The sequence below is a fragment of the Saccopteryx bilineata genome, chromosome 4 (assembly GCF_036850765.1).
Source record: "Saccopteryx bilineata isolate mSacBil1 chromosome 4, mSacBil1_pri_phased_curated, whole genome shotgun sequence".
NCBI lineage: Eukaryota > Metazoa > Chordata > Mammalia > Chiroptera > Emballonuridae > Saccopteryx > Saccopteryx bilineata.
In genome coordinates this window covers 215,597,131-215,619,645 of record NC_089493.1, presented here as the reverse complement: position 1 = coordinate 215,619,645, position 22,515 = coordinate 215,597,131, and the positions used below count along the sequence as shown (strand labels likewise).

The window sequence follows — 22,515 nt, the reverse complement described above, 5'->3', positions numbered from 1 at the left end:
GGTTCCGCTTTACTTTACTGTTAAAAAGAAGTAAATGATTATATGGATTACCGTACAAACACCAAAATAACCTGTGTTCTCTGTATTTAAAAATTATTTTTATTAGAAATGTGACTTGGAGATTTTGGAATTAGATGCATAATTTGGAATTAATTGGTTACAGTGACAAGTGACCTCCACGCCACTCTGTAGTACCCACTGGCGAGGGGTGTTTTGTTTGCTTTATGAAACAGTAAGCGCCACACTGCTAATGTTCAGTGTTCATTTCATTTTTTTCTAACCAAACCACTCAAGCTAGTTATGTCTACTTCCTAATGTGATTTTGACTATAGTTATTTGAATTCCCTCTTTGGAACCTTCCAACTGTAAAGCACACTCTTAAGACTCAGTAAGCACCAGATTTATATTTAGTATCCATTTGAGTTCTAAATATACAGGAAACAAATATTTACTATAAAGGCCTGGATTAGCCAAAGACTGAGGAGGAAGTTATAGCTGTTGGCTAATTCTATAAAAGATAATTACATAAAGTTATTAGTAGTACTTCCAGAGAAAGATTGTGATGTAGCTGCTATTGCATTTCAAAAGCCTTTTAAAAATTTTAATTATCTAAGGACTAAAATCAACTAACAGTTTTCACAAACAGAATCCATTCATAAACTGTGAACAGAACTGATCTTGGGTATATGTTAAGTGACAGGGTCACAGGTATAAAACATTGCATGTCATTCTTGTAGTTAGTTTAAAAGCAGTGGTTCTCAGTCCTGTCTATATGGGGAGCTTTTTAAAAATATTGATGCCCAGGTCCCACCTCTAGATTTGAATTAAATTGGACTGTCATCCAGGCATTGCTGTTTCTCAGAGATGCCTGATGATTTTAATGTGAAGCCTGGGTGGCAACCACTATTTAGAAGATAAAAATAAATCTGTAACTTTGATCATACAACTCCATGCATTCTGAAAGTTAAGGAAGAAAATAAGCTGAAAACTATTTTGAGCTCTGCCCATAAAATATCTACTCCTGTTTCCCAAAACTTCCCTTTTGTTCATCCACTACAATTTTATTAGTCAGTTCATTCACTGAATATTTAATAGGAGGTGACTTGCTAGATTTCAGGATACAAGAGTGAAAGATGGAGTGTCTGCACCTGAGGGATTCAGTCCGATGAGGCTGATGAACATGCCAGATGCAATTATGAATGTAATGTGATAAAAGCTATACTGCAGGTATGTCAGAGGTCATGTGGATACTTCTGAGGGAATGTTCAATTTTTTCAGGAGATGACTAGTCAGGTCAGTGTTTAGTAAAAGAAGGGACATCTAAGGTGAGCCTTAAATGATGAGTGAAACCCTGGCAGTATTCTGGAAAAGGGATTTTTTTTAAATTCATTTTCCCTCTGAAAGCATAACAGACTTCTATGAGTTTTTTGTATGAACTCGCCTGTTCTCAACCTAGCCTCCTCATTTGGAGAAGCTTCCCAGGCCTTGTTCAGGACTTTAGGTTCTGTTGAAATTGGGGCAATGAATGAAGCTATGAGAATGGTACCAAAAGTAATAAAAGTCTAGTTAATCCTCTTTGCATTCTCTGGTATTACAGAAAACTACCCTAGATCTCGAGGTAACATAGAGGACTTGCTCCTCCCCCACTCCCACTCACAGCCCATTTCCGAAACACAGCTGAAAGGAAGCAGGGTCTGATCCAGGCCCTCCCATGCAGTTCACTGTTTTGACAAGGATGTGGAACAAGTTACGAATGAGGGAGAAGAGCACCAACAGGGAAATAGCACTACAAGAATATTTTATACAGTGGAGACTCAACTCCTATCTCTTAGAAAAAGTAACTAAAAAGCAACTTCAAATGGTATTTCTCCATTTTTTGTTCTATAAGAGCAAAAGTAAATAAATACATGTACTTTAGAGAATTCATACCCTGAGGTAAAATCTTGTGTACTTGGAAAATAAGGTACGCTAAGAGAAGGCAATAAATCTATAAGACATAACAAACTATGGCCTCAAGACACATGGAATCCAAGATACTGAACTTGTTCCTTTGTGTTTGCAAACATACATGCAATACACACACACGCAGGCTTCTGTATGTGTATCAGAAGACGGAAAAGGCAGAATGTGACTAGACAAATATACTAGTTCCACAAGTTACAGAGAAAAATATTTCATTATTTCAGAGGAGGCCTTACTGTAGAATGAGCCAATCCATTGGTGTGTATGTGTGTGTGTGTGTGTGTGTGTGTGTGTGTGTGTGTGTAGGGAGTCAGGGAAGGGTTAGATGGTCATCTTAGTTACATGATGGAATAAAATTCCAACTCTGTAAAGCAATTTTTAATTACATCTATTAGACCACATTACCTCCACAAAGGAGAGTCTTCATTAATAAGCCCAGTTTCATATTGACAAGGAGGAAGGGGAACTGGGCTAGATGGCTTGATTATATTATTTCCCAGTGATTGGAGTAGAGACGTAAGACTGAGAAGTTTAATCTAATAGATTGCTTCTTTTGGAAGTCATAAAATGTACTGAATTTGATCTCAAATAGATAATACATGAACATTACACATGCAATTAGAAAATTATCACCTTGAGTAAATTAAGTATACAGCATTGAATTCAATTAACTTATTATTATAGATTTATGTCAGTAAATATCATAAGGTGAGATTTATTTTTTTTTCTTTTTGTATTTTTCTGAAGCTGGAAACGGGGAGAGACAGTCAGACAGACTCCCGCATGTGCCCGACCGGGATCTACCTGGCACGCCCACCAGGGTCGAAGCTCTGCCCACCAGGGAGCGATGCTCTGCCCCTCCGGGGCATCGCTCTGCTACGACCAGAGCCACTCTAGCGCCTGGGGCAGAGGCCAAGGAGCCATCCCCAGCGCCCGGGCCATCTTTACTCCAATGGAGCCCTGGCTGCGGAAGGGGAAGAGAGAGACAGAGAGGAAGGGGGGGGGGTGGAGAAGCAAATGGGCGCTTCTCCTATGTGCCCTGACCGGGAATCAAACTCAGGTCCCCCGCACACCAGGCTGACGCTCTACCACTGAGCCAACTGGCCAGGGCCAAGATTTATTTTAATGCAACTGGAAATCCTCTAAACCAGTGGTAGTCAACCTAGTCCCTACTGCCCATTAGTGAGCGTTCCAGCTTTCATGGTGGGCTGTTGCAGAGCAATGAAAGTATAAATAAAAAGATAGATTTAACTATAGTAAGTTGTTTTATAAAGATTTATTCTGCCAAACTTAGCGAAAATCTGACATAAAGTACTTGGTAAGTAATTATTATTATATGCTTTAACTTGCAGTAACTCTGCTTTATAAATTTTATAAAGTAAAGTTACTTCCCTACTTTATAAATCACCATTACTGTGGAACCAATGGGCAGTTAGAAAATTTTACTACTAAAAGAGATACAAAAGTGGTTGGTAGGTATAGAAAGGTTGACTACCCCTGCTCTAAACATTTAATAGTAAACGAATGATTTTCAAGCCCTTGGAAATCTCCAGTGCTGGTTTTGCAAGAAAGGGGGCATATTTATTTGGACCGTTTTTTCTCTGAAAGGCAGAGCTTTCTATGATTGCAACTTATAAATGTATTGAGAATCAGCAAGGTTATCCAGATAAGTTTTTTTCTCACATATGCAATAGCTGAGAAGCTCTTTCATGGCAGTCAATTCTCAGATGAATATGCCAGTGAATTTCAAGAACATACTACATTTAAATAAGATAATGCTACAACATACCAGTATTAGGGTACATACCTTTATATTTTTAAGAGAGTTTAACACAGTGGATTTCAAGATCTGGCTTCACATTCAAATTCTTGGAGAGCTTTTAAACAATAACAATGCTGAATGCTGAAGTCCCAGCTCCAATGATACTGATTCCATTGGTCTGGGATGGGTTTACATATCATTATTTTTTAAAAGTATTTCAGGTAATACACATGTGCAGTCAGGGCTAAGAACTTCCATTAGCATTCAAAATCTTGAGAACTTTGAATCATCTTTGAACACTAAGGTGATAAATAAGGAACATAGCATAACTTCCCTTTTAACTATAAAATTGAGAAGAAATAAGTTGAATTCTTAAGTTATAACAGGGAAATTATCTCTTCCATAGAACCTTTCCTTTCCCGGTTTATGAGACCAGCTGTATCATTCCAGTTTTAAATTATTGGCATTTCTAAAGATGAAGTAACAGGGGAAGTGATGAGCTTTATAAATAGACTGCCTGAAAATATTTGGCATGAGGGGTCAAGATGTAGGCGAAGTTGGAAAAAGACTAGTTTGTGTATTAGCCAGAGGCTAACAGTTGTTAAATTCCCTAAATTTCCTTAAGAAAGGGAAGGTAAGAATTCCTTTAAGAAGATTTTTTTTTTTTCTCCAATGTGTAATCGGTAAAACCCAGAGGGGGAAAAAATGTACCTTTCGAGCCAAAATTAGGTCATGCCAACCACAGCAAATCGGAAGCTCTACTTAAAATGTAGTCTTGCAGGATTGCTGTGGATCATCTGGATGCCACGCACGTGGTGGGGCTGAGCTTCCAGATCGTGGCTGTGGGGCTCTACCGAGCAGGCCAGCTCTGCTGAGTCCTGTCGCCCAGTGAGGCAGCAGTTGGCACACTGACGTGACGTAAGCTCATGTCTGAAAGGTATGCTTTGGAATGTAGCATTTTTTAAGATGAAAAAAATTATAATTTCTTTAAAAAAAAGGAAACCAACAAAACAGTTCATTTTCGTTTTATGATTCTAGAAGGGAAAGATGTTAAGGGAAACGGAATAGACAAATCCAGAAGATTGGCCAGCAGGCATGCCGTCCTAGTGATTAGGAGGGCGTTACCAAGGAACTAATCTTGCCATTAAAGAAAAAAGAAACCTACAAAGAATTGCATTCATTTATTCTTCTGTTCACATTAGAAGTGGCAGCGTTGTTCTTTTTCCATCCTTGAGATATATAGAAGAATATCAGAAGGCACTTCATTTATTTCATTGGCACTTTCAGTATCAGAAAGTTTAATCTACTGTAAAATGCAATGTATTTCCATTATATAAAAGAAACTGCTGACCTGTGCTGGCGCAATGGATAAAGCGTCGACCTGGAAATGCTGAGGTCGCCGGTTCAAAACCTTGGGCTTGCCTGGTCAAGGCACAGTGGGAGTTGATGCTTCCAGCTCCTCCTCTCCTTCACTCTCTCTGTCTCTCCTCTCTCTCTCTCTCTCTTCCTCTCCTCTCTGAAATGAATAAATTAAAAAAATTAAAAGAAACTGCTGCTTACTTCCTCCTTACAGAACGTAGTATTTCAATGGTATTTTTATTCATTATTTGAACGTTGAACTGACCATAAAAATGTAACTTATTTCCATTACATAAAGGAAATTGATACTCTTCCCTACTTGCAGGAAGTATTTAATGAAATGATAAGGCCTGTAAGGTTTTAAACACTATATTGTGGAATGCACTAGAGGACTTGATCAAGTTGTGTATGGAGTATTAATGTCTATTATTATAGCACCCCATGTGTTTATTTTGTTCTAAAAGAAAAAAAACTGAAGTGTACCTTTTGTTGAACACTATAGATTTTAGTCCCACAAAAAAAAAATCTCAAATTTTTGTACTTGCTCCTAAATTAACACATATATTTGCAGCTGATTGTGTGTGTGTGTGTGCGCGCGTGTGTTTTGGTAGCTGATGGCTTTTTTGTAGCCATTAATGTTACATCTATGTCATATCTGCAAAAAGAAGTTTTTCTTTTCCAGAGCAGCTTTCTAATGTATACAGTTAATTGTACCGTCTAGTTTCCAATTTATTGGCATCTCTTAGGATGCCGTAACAGTAGACATTTAGTATTCTCTCTGCTATGAACTGAACTGAAATATTCTATAGGAGTTTGAAAAAATAAACACTTTTTTCCTATTATAGACTACTTCATACTTTAGTTACTTAATATAGGAACATTCATGTGCTAAATGACATTCTTTTTTATCTTTCTTGCATGCTGATTCTACATTCTTTGATTACACAGGAAATAAAAGACTTAGTTGGTACTGCATGAAGGTTCTGGAAATACAGAGGAGAAAACACTTGAGCTGGTGCTTAAATGAAGAGCTTAAATGTGCCATGCCTTGTTGCTACATGTCCTGCTTTTTTGAGTGGACCCTAGCATACCTCTGTGTACGCAATAACACAGTCACATCCCCAATACAAATAATTTGTGTCCTGAAAATCTGTTTTAAAATTAGAAAACCTAGGATTTACTTTACATGGAAACAGTTTTTTAAATGATTAGCTTCTCACATTGTGTCCACAACAACCCATCATTGTACAGTTACAGTAAAATTTTTTTAAATAGTAGGAAGCCATAGGGTGTTGTAACACAAGTAAGTGAATTTAGATTGTTCAAATTTTCCTTAACCAGTAATGCTTAGTCAAAGCATTCTTTGACGTGGCAGGTGGAATTTTTGTGAAAATAATGAAAACAATTTCTAGGTGTTGAAATGTAGTCCATAAGGTACAGACCTCAGAATCATGAGTGTTCCCACTTTCTTGGGAGTACTTTCAACATAATATTTGGATGTATATTGGAGTTTGAGGGTTATTGCTTAAAGATTGCAAGTATTCCTAGTTTATCATTTCTTTTCAAAATAGCCTTTTTCTATTTCTTAATCAGATATATAATAAATATCACTCTAAATATTTATTAGTTATCATTAGCTAATATGTGGAACATTACCCAAAGGATGACTGAATAAGAACTAAGAAAGAGAGCAGGAGGGATTAAGAAGGGTATGTGCATGATGAGAGTGCCTGAGAAGGATCTGACTGAACTAGGCCTTTGAGGTCTGGACTGCTTACCCTTATTGGCTAGCTGCTTTCAATGGCCTCTGAGAAACTCTTACTGGACTACCCTCATTCAGAATGCCCCAGGCCAGCTTTGAGTTTTGTTGCCCGTATGTTCAAAAGCTAGAATCTGCTATGTACATAGTTAATAGCATATATATGTTAAATAAATGAGCAGATGAATTCTGCCACTCCCTTCCTTCTGCATTATAACCTCTGCCGAGTCTTGTTCATTGCAGGGTTCCCTGATATGACTGGGAAAGTTCCTGGAACATATTGTAGACGGATAATACACATGAACTGACTTGAACTGAGGGGAAAAAAATTTGGTAGGGCTTATATTAGAACCTCTTCTAAACTCTGGACATGAGGTTATTTGCATAAGTACAGAAATAGAGCTATATACATTGCGTTTATTTGAAGTAGACATTCACAAGATGGATTTCATTATCAGGAAATACCTAAATATATTGAGATTGAGTTAATAGGAAGAAAATACTTTCTTGAATGGTTTTATGAGTCTAAAAACAATACTTCGTGTATTTAACTTAAAGAGTTAGTGGTGGTGCTTCTTTCCCTTTGTTGTTTTTAAAACCCTTTGAGATATTTTGTGTACCGTCCAGACTTGGACCATAATTGATGCACATGTTCAGCTACTTGACAAGAAATGTGAAGGAAAAGAATGAAAATTCATGCAACATGAAGTGCATTATTTTACTTACTGCCTTTAAAATACTTACCAACTCAACTAATTCTTTTATTCTCCTATATCAGAAAAAGAGCCTATAAATGGTTAGAAAAATGCCAAAAATTTTAAAAAGAAATCCGTCTTATTATTATTATATGTCGTACTGTCCTTAAAACTCAGATAATGCTTTTCTGAAAAGTGAAGTAACTTGTTTGGGGGATAAAAATATTTTCAGATTATTTAAGAAAATAAAGTTGAATATGCAGTATTTTTAAAAAGATTCTCAAAGGATTCTACTAGCATTTATCAAGACTCTTTCAAATTCCAAAATTTAATACTGTATTGGAAATTAAAAATAAAAGCCTAAGAGAGAATCCCAAAGCCCTTTTATAAAGTCGTGTCTGTTCTCAGTAAGAAGAGCACTGGAGCTGACACCCTTGCAGGGTGCTTTCGACCCTACTTGCTCATTTCCTGTCCTGCGCATGGTGCCCCTGCAGAGAGTAACACACATAAACTGTTCGAGAATGGGTCGGTATACTCATATACATACTAAAATTAGAATGTGTTCTCAGAAACGTAAAAGTAAAACCCTACAGACTCTAGTTAAGACAATCATGAGTCACTGCAGTCCTTTTTTCTTATCCCAATAGAAAGAATGTTAACTTTTGTGTCTTCAGCAATTATGGTTCTCAAGGATTTAATGAAATGATACATGTATAATAAATAGCATTATAAAATGGAAATACTGTACAAATGTAAGTTATTCTTAACTCACTTTAAATTGTAAACTCCTTGAGCTTGGAAACTCTACCACATTGAGTATCTTTGTTTTCTCATTTAAATGAATGTTTCATACATAGTAGATGTTCCATAGATTTGTTAAATTAAATTTAAGCAAGTGAATCAAGGGTAATAATTGGGCCTAATTCAAATGAAAGAGACTTAGGAAAAGCACTTAAGTACTTCCACCATGGGTCCTTTCCCCTTGGAGTTGTCTTTTCCCATGTCTGACTTTTAGAAGACTTTATGTGTACCTAGTTTATATTTATTAATTTCAATATTGGACTAAAGTTAATATTTAAAGTGTCTTTCTCAGTTTGGTAAAAATTAAGTTTTTTGGATGGCAGCGATTAGATTTTATTCATCTTTGTATTCAGAATATATTCTCTGATAGATTTATAATGCCGCAATTGACAAATTACTTTTGAAGTAGATCTGCTAATAGTACCTGTAAGGCCAGTAGCCGCAGCCACCATCATAGCTTGCACCTGGCGGGCAAGAAATAAGGGTTGCGGAGGACGATCTCTCTTCGGGTGATGGGTATGCAACAGAACTAAATGACAAGATAACCTGGAAATGTTTTCCTTGAATGTATGTACCCTGATTATTGATGTCACCCCATTAAAATAAAAATTTATTAAAAAAAAAAAAAAAAAAAAGAAATACACACAGTGGGAAACTGTTCCCTTTCCATTCAGGGCTCCCAAAGCCACTGACTCATCCGAGCTTCCTAGAATCAAAGGTTTCTACCTCACCAGCCTTATTCACCTCTGTTCCCCATCTCCTTCTCTCTGCATAAACTGGCTTCTCCTTCACTCCGCCATCTTGGCTGCTTCTCCTCTCCTCTGCGTGGCCTTTCTCTGCTCTCCTCCAGCATGGGCTCCTCTGCCTCATTTCATAGTATAGAAATCAAAACCTTTAATCCAATATACAAACAAGGAAGTCTCTGATACAAAGCCACTTATCTGAGGCATAATGGGATTCCTCATGAGAGTGCACCACCCCACATCATGCAGTAGTCAAGGGTGTGGAGAAAAGCTTAGTTTTGAACTGTAGTTTTGAAAAGATCTTAGTATTAAAAGGGTGGAAAAGGCTTAGTCTTAAAACTAAGCCTTAGGCTATAATGACCTGCCTGTTTACAGCCTGTCCCCCACACCCAATGCAAACTATAAGCGAGCAAACATATATATCATATTTACAAACTTATTTGACCATCAGTACCTGATTATCTGAATGATGTTGATCAGAACTAAAATTTCTGCTTTTGGGTATGCATTCAGTTCCTATTGTGAAATGCAGTTGCTTACTACTCTATGAACCCATAACAATAATGTCTGTTTATTGTGTACTGATACAAATGTTACATCTGGGAGATTAAAGTTTTGAAGTCACGTGCATAGATTAAAACTGGTCTCTGATAAGCATGGTTCTTATATAGATACAAAAAGCAGCTATCAATGGCCTTACCTCACCTTGTATTCAGGTACTTAATGAATAATGGTTCTGTATCTTGTAAAAATTATATTTCTCAGATTTTGTCTCTCGTGTGAAAATTATCAGTTTTGTGGTTCTTGTTTATGTCATGAAAGTCATAAAATAATACTGTTGTAATTAATAAAACCTGTTAAAAGAGACATTTATGAGTCATGAAAAGACAATGTATCTTACTGGCCCTGGTTGGAGTTTAAGTTTTATCCAATTGATTCATGTAAGTTGGATTTTTGTTTTGTTTTGTGATAAGCATCTGACTAAATTAATCTTATTCCTGTAAATATATGAGGAACCAGGTATCTTGGAAAGGGTTTATATCTTTTAAAAACTATTATGTAGAAATCTTACAAAAGCTAACTCAAACTTTTTATCTATTCCACTTTTGATTATCATTAGTGTATGGTGGGAATAAGAAAAACAAAATGATAGTCAAATCATAAGTTTTACTCTTCACTAGCCATTTTCATATGTCTCTTATAATAATCTTATTATTTAAATATTATAGATTTTATTTATTCAGGCCATTTATTACCTGTATCAATTTAAGTGTAGTAACTTATGGTTTTCAACTTATTGAATGTCTAGGCATTATGTAGCTAATGGAACATTTCTTCTCAGTCATTTTAATGGAATATATTTGGCTACCAAGTATACACAGCTGTTTGATAATTGACTCTTGGTCAAGGGTATACAAGTTCAACCTAGAAGACCTCATTATCCATTAGGTAGCTACTTCAGGTATAGCTGCATTTTAACATTACATTCTTAAAAGCAACATATATATACCATTTTAGTTATCGCTTGGAAACTACACTTACAATAAAAATTCTTGTTCAAAAATTTTGCCTGTTATATAGTACAATCATTTTAAATGATGGTTAATAAAACTAGAAACCAGTGTTTAAATAAATTGAACATTGCCTTGAATGTTCTTTTACAGGAATTGCCTTTAGAATATGATCTGACTACCTTCTTTCATTATGTTACATGTATTTTCTTCATCTCAACTTTCATCTCTACACTGGTATGTTTAATATATGTTTTTCCTTACATTAGTAGAAATAGCTTTAAAACTAACTTTTTAAAGTATGTAGAAGAGATTTAAAATGCATAGTAAAAGGGTGTGATTTTTAAATATAAATTTGACTGTTGCTAGTAAATATTGAACACATACTTTAGTATGCTGTTATAAAATTGTTTTAATCTTGTCATATCTAAGAAGATACTAATTACTTTTTGCTTGCTATATAGTACTAAGGGAGCATAAATTACTTCCATATATAATCACTATTATTTAAATTTTCATTTGTCCTTATGGAAATGTTGCAAACTAAAATACAAATACAGTTTGATAGTTTATTTAACAGATGAACCCTGACTAATGTTTCGACTTGATTTTTTTACTTTACATTGTTGTGAAAGCAATACACATTAAGTAGTAACTAAGAATTTGGAATTTAGATCTTTTCGTAGGCTAGTGACAAGTAGTATGATGATACTCTCTTGTTATGCTGGGCAGGGGTAACAAACTGCAGCTCCCAGTCAGCCATGAGATCATGAAGGTAAACAACAGATACTTGATTGTATATTCATTGTGTTAGATGATTTTACCCAATGGTAGGCTAATGTAAACTTTCTTTTTTTTTTTAAACATTTTTTTTAATTTTTATTTATTTATTCATTTTAGAGAGGAGAGAGAGTTAGAATGAGAGAGAGAGAGAAAGGGGGAGGAGCAGGAAGCATCAACTCCCATATATGCCTTGACCAGGCAAGCCCAGGGTTTTGAACCGGTGACCTCAGTGTTCCAAGTCAACGCTTTTATCCACTGCGCCACTACAGGTCAGGCTAATATAAACTTTCTAAGCATGTTCAGGGTAGGCTAAGCTATGATGTTTATAGTAAGTTAGGTTCTGAGTACATAAAATGCATTTTCAACTTAAGATATTTTCAATTTATGATGGGTTTATCAGGATGGTATACCCCCCTCCATGGTAAGTCGAGGAGCATCTATAATATAGATATCTAAAGCAGTTATGGATTGAGTCTGATTGTATTGGTTACATTATAAAGCTTCAAGCAATAATTATTCCATACATTTTAGTACAATTAAAATGCTTTAGTTTTTCTGAAATGATGAAAAGGTTTTATAATTTCAAATACCTAGGATAAAAATTATAGTCTATTTATATGATTATAAATGCATAAATTATTTTATTTTAAAAACATAAGGTAGAGAGGTAAACATTAGTAAATATTGAATTTATACACCATAAGGTAGCTAGCTGGTCAACCAGAAAGTGAAATTCTTAACATTGGTGGCTTATAGAATGTTAGCATGTAGAAGTTAAAAGACTTGGTATTATTCTAATAATGAAACAAAACCAAGTTTATTTAAAATGTATTTATTCTGTTTAAAAAATTCATTATAGACTACAAGTTTAAGCAAGCCAAGTTCATTAAAACCTATGTTCTTCATTTGAAAAGTTATTATATACTATAAGTTTTTAATGATATATAAGTTATTTATATATGCACATACCTATCCCCTGGTTGGTAAACCACGGCTCACGAGCCACATGCAGCTCTTTGGCCCCTTAAGTGTGGCTCTTCCACAAAATACCACATTTGGGTGCAAAGGCCAGGTTAGGAGTACCCTAATTAAGTTAATAACAATATACCTACCTATAATATAGTTTAAGTTTCAAAAATTTGGCTCTCAAAAGAAATTTTGATCGTTGTGCTGTTGATGAGTTTGCCACCCACTGCAGACACACACACTGATGTGTGTCTGTGTGTCAAAGAGACGACAGAATCCAAGCGAGTGATGAGGCCTGGAGGCGCTATTTGCTGCCCTGTGGTAAATTGAAGGGCAGTCTAGGCATATGTTGGCCTCGAAGACACGGTCTGCTAAAATTCTTAATTTCTCCATTCTCGCATCTACTTTGGTAGTTACCATTCATACTTTATGTTCTTAAAGCCATCAAAGTAACCATCATTTTTCATTAAAATGATGGATTCTTCTAAGCAGGATGTAAAGGGCAGAGGCTGGAGTCAGGCTGGGTAGGTTCCAGTTCCTGAACCACCACCACTTACCTCAGGGAAGGGAAAGGAAGTCCTCTTTGTCTCATTTTCCTCTTATGTAAAATGGACATAATAATGCAACAAGTTTTCTGTGAATATTAAATGAGTTAATATATGTAAAGAGAACAGTGCATGGCACAAACCAAAGTTTAGTAATCTTTTTTTTTTTTAACTTTTACAACCAAGAAATTTTGATTTGAAACATTTTTTGTTTCAGCTTTTTGGTGGGATAGAAATAGATTTTATAATTACCTACATTATCCTACAAACTAAAGTCACTTAAAACAACTGTACTATGTGAATTTATATTTGTAAGTTTTCAAGAAAAAATTTTCTTGTGGAATTTTACTAGTTTTAATTCATGTTGTTAAATTAAAAATAGAACTAGGGAGGAAGTATTTGAAATCTAGTTCCCTGGCATATAGTGTCACTTTGGTTCAAATAAATTCTTATAAAAATTCAAAAATAAAATAGAACTAGGTAATACCAGATTTAACAATTTCTGGAAGTTTCTGAGTTTTGAAATGTTGATTAACAATAAATAATATCCTAAAGGAAGTTGTAGATTCATCTTCCAGAAACATCAGAAAAAACTGAACCTTAATAGAAGTCAATCATTAATCCCATTAATATAAAGTTAAAACATTTAGAGTCAATGGATAGATTTGCTCAAACTTTAATCGCAAACTTTTAAATTAAGACTTAGACAACATTTTGCACTAACCAAATGTCACATCCATTTTACTTGTATTTTATCATGTTTATAGGACTTTTTTCTTTTTAACAAACAGGTTTCACAATCTTTGTACAATAAACAAGAGCGATTTCTCATAGAATTCAATAGAATAGCTAAAATCATGTGTAGCTGGCCTTAAATATGTGAATAAGATTTAGATAGTTGGAGCATGTCTAATTATGAATACCTTCTTTTAAATTTACTGATTTAGAAACAAGTAAATTAGAAATATAGCTGTCCCTTGAACAATACATGTTTGAACTGCACAAGTCCACTTTACACAGGCTTTATTCAGTAAATAACTATAGATTTTCTCTTCCCTATCATTTTCTTAATAATACTTTCCTTTCTCTAGCTTATTTTTTTGTAAGAATACAATATATATTATATGTAACATCAAATATGTATTAATCAACTGTTTATGTTATTGGTAAGAATTCTGGTCAGCAGTAGGCTTTTTAGAAGATAAGTTTTTGAGGAGTCAGAAGTTTTGTGTGCATTTTCATTGTGCAGAGAGGGCGGTGGTTGGTGCCCGACCCTCACATTGTTCAAGGGTACACTGTATTTTAAAGTGCTTGGCACTACCACATTTTTTAAAGAAATATTTTACAACAATGAGGAATTTTTATATCGTTCTGAGAAAACAACATATCCCCCATGACCTACCTAGAACACATCGAAATAAGAAATCTTTTAACCAGCTCTTTGACAAAGAACAGTGACGTAAGGAAATAGAACTTTTATCCCGGAGTATGTCAATTATTGACGAAAATCTGAACTTTGTTTTTTCACATCAGTGCACTCCATTAGTGAAGATGGAGATGAATTCATGACATTTTTTATTATGTGCTTACCGAAATTGCAAATCACTAGTTAACAGCATGGAGTAGGATGTTACACTGCTTAAGTTTTCAAAATATATTTATCTCAGTTTGTCTGCCTTATTATAACTAAAATAATTACAACAATAATTAAATAATATATATAAAGCACTTAGCATATTGCCTATTATTGTTATGTAAAAAGATGTAAAGGAGTGAAAATGTGAATTTTTATCTTAAGAAAGTCTTTTTCATCCACATAATGTTTCCCAGTATTCTACCAAATAAGAGGGAGGACATAACTAGAAAATTGCACCCATTCAATCAATTTTGGAAGGAGGTTTGTTATATTTTTCTTAAGCTGTCTTCAGCCACTTATAGCTTTGGACTTTCAAACATGGGTTGGTACTAGGTTTTGAAATCACAGAGAGTAGCTCTACCACCTCTTTCTGTCACTTGCCTTTGGGGAAGTGTTTTTTTAAATAGCAAATTATTCATGTCATCTATGGAAAAGTTTTAGAAATAAGATTATAAATCTCAGCTAATATATATATATATATATATATATTTTTTTTTTTTTTTTTTTTTTTTTTTCTGAAGCTGGAAACGGGAAGAGACAGTCAGACAGACTCCCGCATGCGCCCGACCGGGATCCACCCAGCATGCCTACCAGGGGCCACGCTCTGCCCACCAGGGGGTGATGCTCTGCCCCTCCGGGGCGTCGCTCTGCCTCGACCAGAGTCACTCTAGCGCCTGGGGCAGAGGCCAAGGAGCCATCCCCAGCGCCCGGGCCATCTTTGCTCCAATGGAGCCTTGGCTGTGGGAGGGGAAGAGAGAGACAGAGAGGAAGGAGGGGGGGGGGTGGAGAAGCAAATGGGCGCTTCTTCTATGTGCCCTGGCCGGGAATCGAACCGGGGTCCCCTGCATGCCAGGCCGACGCTCTACCGCTGAGCCAACCAGCCAGGGCTCAGCTAATATATTATATATTGATTTTAGTTACCTCACCAATTACTAGTTATAATTAATATGTTTGCAGAATGGAATTTATTTGTACCCTGTGCATTGCCTGTTTATACTCATGGACTTTATAAGTGCATATATTTGAATCTGATTTTTGTAATTTAGGAATAGTTGCTTGTTTCAACTTCCAATTTGAGAAACTCATTTGTAATGCATTTGTGATCCAAGTCATTACCAAAACTTGTGTAGCTATGAATGAGACAAAATAAAAATAGTGGTTTTATGTGAAAGCTGTAGATTGGTGTCTTGATCTAGTCTCCTAATTATGCATCTAATCATCCTGTTAAAATTCTACCTAGAGGTCCTGGAATTATTCTTTCTTTCTTTCTTTTTTTTTGATGTTATTGTTCTGTGGATGAGTTACTAAATGAAAAAAAAGAAAGTGGTAATAGAGGAAGTTGGCGTGGATTGTCACTGCACACAGCTCTTTTTATCTTTTTCTATACATAGTTTTAAAATACTGATATGTAAGTAGTGCAGTATTTCTTTATATGTTATTTCTTTTCCAGCCATTTCAGTAATGTTTTGATGAATCAATGTATGTAAGGGAAACAAAGAAATTAGCACGCCAAGTTATAATTTCAAATTGAGAATAGAAATAGCTAACTCCCCCTATATTTTTAATATATTGTTAATCTAAACACCAGGACTAAACTGGTATTCTAGGACTAAAGTGGTAAATTTTTAGTAGTGAAATGTCTATGAGCAAGTCTTACTATAACATACTAGAATATCATTTATTCTCTGAGGGTGTGATTCATTCTATTTAAATATAAGCCCTGTAAAGAAGATGTGTTCATCTATTTTTACTCTAAGTACATAAATATGTCTGTTACATTCTAGTCAGTAGATATAAATTCGGAAGCCAATATGCTTAAGCTCTCACATTCCTTCTGTAAATGATGTATAATATTGATAAGTGGAAATTACAAATCTGCAATAAAGCTTAACTATTGAATACTAAATCATTCTGTTACTAACTCTGTGTTCCAATGACATTTCTAGATTTTAAAAAAATGTTATTTTGCATTTAAAAAATATTGTGTGCTTTTGCAGCAACATAAGCAAATGTGCACTTGAAAGGAAATTCACAATGCAGCTACTAATAATTCCCTTTAAGAATCAAAGTGCCATTTTTAAAAATGGTTCAATTTTCAGAGTAGAATATTTAAAACTCTTTCCTGCCAGACTTTACATTCCACATGTTTCTTACAATTAAAATAGAAGAGTGGTGGAATGGAACTCTTCCGTCTGTATTTTGGAAAAACATATTCACTCACCTCAGTTTGTCAGAGTGCATTAAGAGGTAGGTCATTATGCAGTAGAAAAGGAAGAAGAAGGCAGCTCTAACTCCTGTGACTGACATATACTGAGCGTGGCCATTAATACAACTTGGCAGTGACCTTGGCAGCATTACAGGTAATCTCCTTGCAGGTCTAAACTATTTGAATGATATTTCTACCATGTTAAGCATAAAGAGTTTGCTTTGGAACTTTACCACTTTTTTTTTTATCCTAACAAAAATCCATTAATGATTTTTTTTTCCCTTTGCTTCCTCAAATGACAGTTCACGCCAACGCATTATTGCTGTCATTTTTCTGTCATTATGGGAGGCTGCTGTATATTTGGTAGCACTTTCATGAAGTGTTGAAGTCGATTTTATTTTTATTGTAGGCATAAATCTGTGATCAAATTTCATACCACTCATGATGGAAGTTCTACAAAGCAGAAAACATATAGAGAGACAACGTAGGTTAAAAACTCAGTGTTGAAGGAAAATTATTATGTTTTGTAAACTCTCAATTCCATAAATATTATTATCATTTAGGACCTATTTGAGTTATATAAGATAAAACGTGGAATTTTTTCACAGTTTCTTAGATTTTGCAGGAAATCATTCAAGGGCAATTGCTTATTTTCTACTTCAGCTGAGTTAGTCTCACAAGAAGGGAACTGAAGTTCATAGAAAAGTCAGGTAAATGAATAGAAAAATCATGACACAGTAAAGTCATAATCTTGTAAAACATTCTACTGCTATTGTTTAATAATCCTGTGGACTGAAACAGCTAGAATAAAAGTGCTTCACATAACGGAGGTTGTGCTTAGTAAAAAGCCTCTAAGCAGGTCATAAATTCTTAAGAGTTGCTTTTAGATCATGTTTCAATACAGGAAATGAACAATGAGTATAAAGGAAGAGAATTTTTCCATAATATGGATCCATTTTTAAAAACTTTCCTGAATGTTTCTGGGGTCTTTTGCAATTTAAACTAGCTTTTAACAACAGCGTTTAGAGGAGCCATTGACACTGGAGGATATAACAGTTTCAGCTCAGTGTTCATTATTTGGAATGTACTTTCTAGTTTAAAGTTTTCAAGCAGTCCAAATTAGCTAATTTCTGGAATTAAAGCAAATTCACTGTTCACTGGTCGTTAACATTTTTGTGAATCACATGTGTGTGTGTGTATATATAGAATATTAGAAAGCTGCTTCCAATTAATGGGTCATTAGAAGTGCATAAAGTGAATTATTTTCATACATAGAACCCTTAAGAATCATTTCATAAGAAGGACATAGAAATTTATTAGGTAAGGCATATTCAGTAAATTAAGAGCATATTGCATTTCTCATCAATTTACCTGTAAATTTAACCTTTAGCAACATATATTTTTAAAATTCATTGTCATACTGATCTATATAAGAATTTCTTATTATGTTTACATTATCTAGGTATACACCAAATGGAAAATTAGAACTATCTTATCCCTAGCAATAAATTATAGGTAAATGGTTAATATAGCCCATAACACTATGTAAAATCTTAACCGTGGGGAAAAGAGTTGTCCTTGAAGTAACTGTAAATAGAAGTTGTAATGCCAATAGCCGAGGCCAGGCAGGCTCACACTGGATTCCGGCAGACAGTAGAGAAACTGCGGAGCTGGAAAGTGGCGGCCATACTTGTTTATGGGAGGCTCACAAAGACAGGCGAGCGGATAAACAACAAAAGGGAAAGAGCTAATAAACAAAGGAAAATCTGCTATTCTCAGTAAGGGCAAGGGAGCAGGGGAAACCGCACCTCATAGTGATGGGAGAGCGATCTGGGAGAATCATCACCCAGGGAAAGTGTCCGCAGCCTTATATAGTCTATGCACATGTGCTTCTGCCACATGCTCACGCTCTAATCAAGCCAAGTGCTTGCAGCTGGTACACCTGTGAGCAAGCCTAACACAGCTGCCCCACAGAAGTACATTAAGAGGTAAAATTTAAATTAGAGAAGTTACTTAGTATTTTTGGTGTATTATATTTAAGCTATGAATAACAATGTATTTTAAGCCAGTTTTCAAAGATGAAGAGGAAAAGCCAAACAACATGAAACACCTTTTTCTAGCGAGAATCGAACTTATAGTTTTATAAATATTTTTACATAAAAGCTCAGATTGTGGATGTATTGAATTTGATATATTTAATCACTGCCAGTTGATTTATGGTTTTAACATAAATTTAAAAACTAGATGATAAAAATATTTCCTTAGAATTTTGTAAGGCCTCCTAGCACATGGGACAGTATAGCAGAAGAAAAAGAGTTTGAAATATGGAGTAAAGTTCCTTAATCCCAAAACCTAGTTCTGCTACTTATTTGCAGTGTAAAGTTTGGCAAGTTCTGTAGTTTGCTATCTTTATATTTTTCTGAACAGAAATATAATAGGAAGTATGGTCATGAAAGTACAGAAATATCCATGCATAAGATCCAATTGAAATAATAGAAATAGTGGACATGTTCATTTAATGTTACCACTATCACTAGAATTTTTGAATAAAGAGTAGGAAGTGATTATCAGTGATAACATTTTTAGAGGAAAATGAAGATGATCCTGGGAATCACGATTAGTAACTCTCTTTTTTACAGTCTTAAATATACACAAAGAAAAATCACAATGATTGATACCTATTATACAATTTTTACACACCCTATAACACCCTAGGTGTGAGTGTGAACCAAAATAGCATCTTAAAAAACTAGCTTTATGAAAATACTTAAACTTTTACTGTAGAGTGTGAAAGAGAAGGTGTAATCTCAACTTTCCTTTTAAAAAAAAAATTTTTTTAATTAAATTCATTGGGGTTCAAGTTCAGGTGTGCAACTCAGTAAAATATCGTCTGCACACTGCATTGTGCACCATCAGATTTTGTCCTGTGAGATCTATAAACTGGGAAAATAGCCTCTAAATCACACAGATTTGAATGGTAGCTGAATTTATTCATTAAATTTCAAAATAACGAGTCTCATGTTAAGAGAGTGGACAAAGTCGGACCCTTAAAAGACAGGATCAGAACTCAGTGTGACCTTGGTAAACTGGAGAAGTGGTCAAGAATTATAAAGCCAAGGAGAAACAAATGTTTTAAATACAAAACATAGAAGAGTTGACTGGTAACAAATCTAACAAGGAGGAAAATGCAAAATTGAACTAAATGAGAAGGTAAACATTTTTTTTTAATTTGTGCAATGCATGGATAATTAAAATATATATATTTGATAGGAGTAGACAAAGGAGCCTTTTTGAGCATTACGTGTATCTTGGGACTCTAGAGCTAATAGCAGAGATGACTTGAAGAGCCACAAGGAGAGGGAAAAAATAGAAAGTAAATCCAGGAGAAGATACCAAAAATAGGTATAATTCAGTACATAATCTTCAAGTGTATGAAATGAGGCCATGATCACAAAATGTTGTTCTGTGTACAAAGGGTAGAACAAGAGGACTGGACATAAAGTATTGTGAGGGATTAGCTATAAGTAAGAATTTCCTGAGAGTGAGAGTTATGAAATATCAAAATAGGTTGCTGAGGAAGGTTGTGTTGCTCCCTTTCCGGAAGGCTTTAAAAATAGGGAGGTGGAATCTTTGTGAAATAATTTGGATATGGTATTATCTAAAGGAAGGAAAAATGATATGACCTTTCGTGGCCCCTGCCAGTATTAATATCAAGTATTTCTACTCTTACCTTGACGAAATGGAAATAGAGATGCGTATTTCAAAAAAAAATTTTCACTCTTTTCTAACATGGAAAAATTTAGATTAAATTTGTAATGACTCTTTTAAAGATCCAGTTTAAGGCCAGAGTAATGTCTAAGCTCATCCCAAAATTCTCCATAATAATTTTAGGAAGACATTTATTAAATATTCATCTGAACCATTCTTTTTTCAAAAGATCATAATAGTCATTGTGCTACAGTCATTGTTTTCCAGTTCATAAAATATAAAGGTTGAATATTTTAACATAATTTTGCATTTTAGAATTTCAGGAATGTGGCTAAATAATGACTAATTGTGTTAACTAGGTATTAGTTGATGGTAATGTCCATTTTTCTAGCATCTAAAAGTAATGTTACCCTACCCTCTACACTTCTCAGAACACATTAATTACTGGATGCACTGACGAGCATGAGTGAGACTGATATAAAAATGATTCCAGAGATTTTTTCATTGTGAAAGATAGTATTTGCCAACAGGTCCTTTCTTATTAAATTAGAAATTTAGAGATTTCCTGTTTGCAAAAGCCCTCTTAAAGTTGTGGGCTATATAAACAGCCATTTTGAGCTTTCATTTTGCACAGTGAACTGGCCAGCATCTCAGATTGAATTCATGCTTGGATATAATGTGTCATTGTTGATTATGAAATTTTTAAATGACTCTGACCCACTGTGTACTCATCCACTGGTACAAATAACATATATAAATACCTAAATGAGTATATACATATACATACCTATATCTATATCACAGTGCTCTGCCTATAACTGTAGGAAAAAAGTCTGACATATGTTTAAAATATACACTATTACTTTCTCACTCTGTAGGTTCTGCTAGAGTGAGGCTACACCATACATTGTGACAAAACTGGTGTGAACGTCTGCAGTACACCAAAGTATATGATTTTTCTTCAACTATTATAAATATATAGCCAATTATGTCAACTGTTTTTATTTAATTAATTATATTTTATTAGGTGTGTGTCTTATAAAGCTGATAGCCATAATATTGCTTCTAAAATAATATCTTTAAAGAGTTTGAATTGCACAGTTATCCCCAGAGGTCTGAAGCAAAAAGAATTTTAAAGAAGTAGATAAATGTATAAAATTCTAAAGTGGAAACTTCACTACATATAGAAGAATATTGTAGTAGAGCATAATTTAAGGAGATGAAGGAGAAGGAAGAAAAAGCCTAAAGAGAAGATGGAACAAGAGGAGGAACAGAAAGGGGATGGGGGAGATCGTTCCCAGGGTAATACCAAGGCTGATGAGGTCAGGGTTAGAAACCTACCCAAGGTACTTTGAAGGCGAGCCAGTCAAACCTGGAGACAAATAGCTGTAATTATCCATGTAATTCTCATCTTCTTCAGAAATTAGATTGACTCTACTGACCCATTTTCAGAAAGACACCTGTTTTGGTGGGGATTTTCTTCCCAAGAGTCGAAACAAATATATGCTGATTCATACACATTCACCTGGTTTTCTTTATGAGTAACAACGTTCATTTGGGGAAATCTGGAGGGCAGACTGTTGGTTCTGACTGGCCAGCAAATTCTGGTAGTCTAATGGCTAACGTCTAATTGCAGTTCCATTGCATTCTTCTACTAGTACAGTGAGGTGAACTCCTGTTGCCATCAAGAATAAGAGTATGTTAGATGAATTAAAGAACACTGACTTCAAAAATACTTCTTAGATTCCACTAAATCTCTGTGAACATCATGTTTTCTGCATACAATTTTACCTCTAAAGTCCTCTTTTGAACGTTACTTTGCATCATGGGGAAATAACAAAATATATGGTTCAAGTATGAGTCCGGGACGAGACTTACAGGGATTCAAACTAGAGCTCTAACAAGAGCTGTGTGACCCTGGGCAAGTAGGTAACTTCGCCTCTCTGTTTCCCTTCTTCTCTGTAAAATGGAAATGATAATAGTGTCTACCTCATAGGCTGTTATGAGGATTAGAGTTAATATATGTAAAGCTTTTAGTGCAGTGTTTTATAATTTGTAGCTATTATTTATTAAAGTTCT

At 34.8% G+C, this 22,515-nt stretch overlaps 1 protein-coding gene across 16 annotated transcripts in view; it reads left to right on the top strand.

Moving 5' to 3' along the window:
- The window catches only part of MEF2C (myocyte enhancer factor 2C), a 168,958-nt gene that overhangs the window by 39,433 nt on the left and 107,010 nt on the right, over positions 1–22,515 (top strand). For 11 of the 16 annotated variants that reach the window (XM_066273793.1, XM_066273787.1, XM_066273783.1 and 8 more), the window contains exon 3: positions 10,746–10,829. The exons of the other annotated variants lie outside the window; for them this stretch is intronic. The gene's annotated coding sequence lies outside the window, so the exon portion shown is untranslated. The remainder of the gene's footprint in view (positions 1–10,745; positions 10,830–22,515) is intronic. 16 annotated transcript variants of the gene reach the window in all.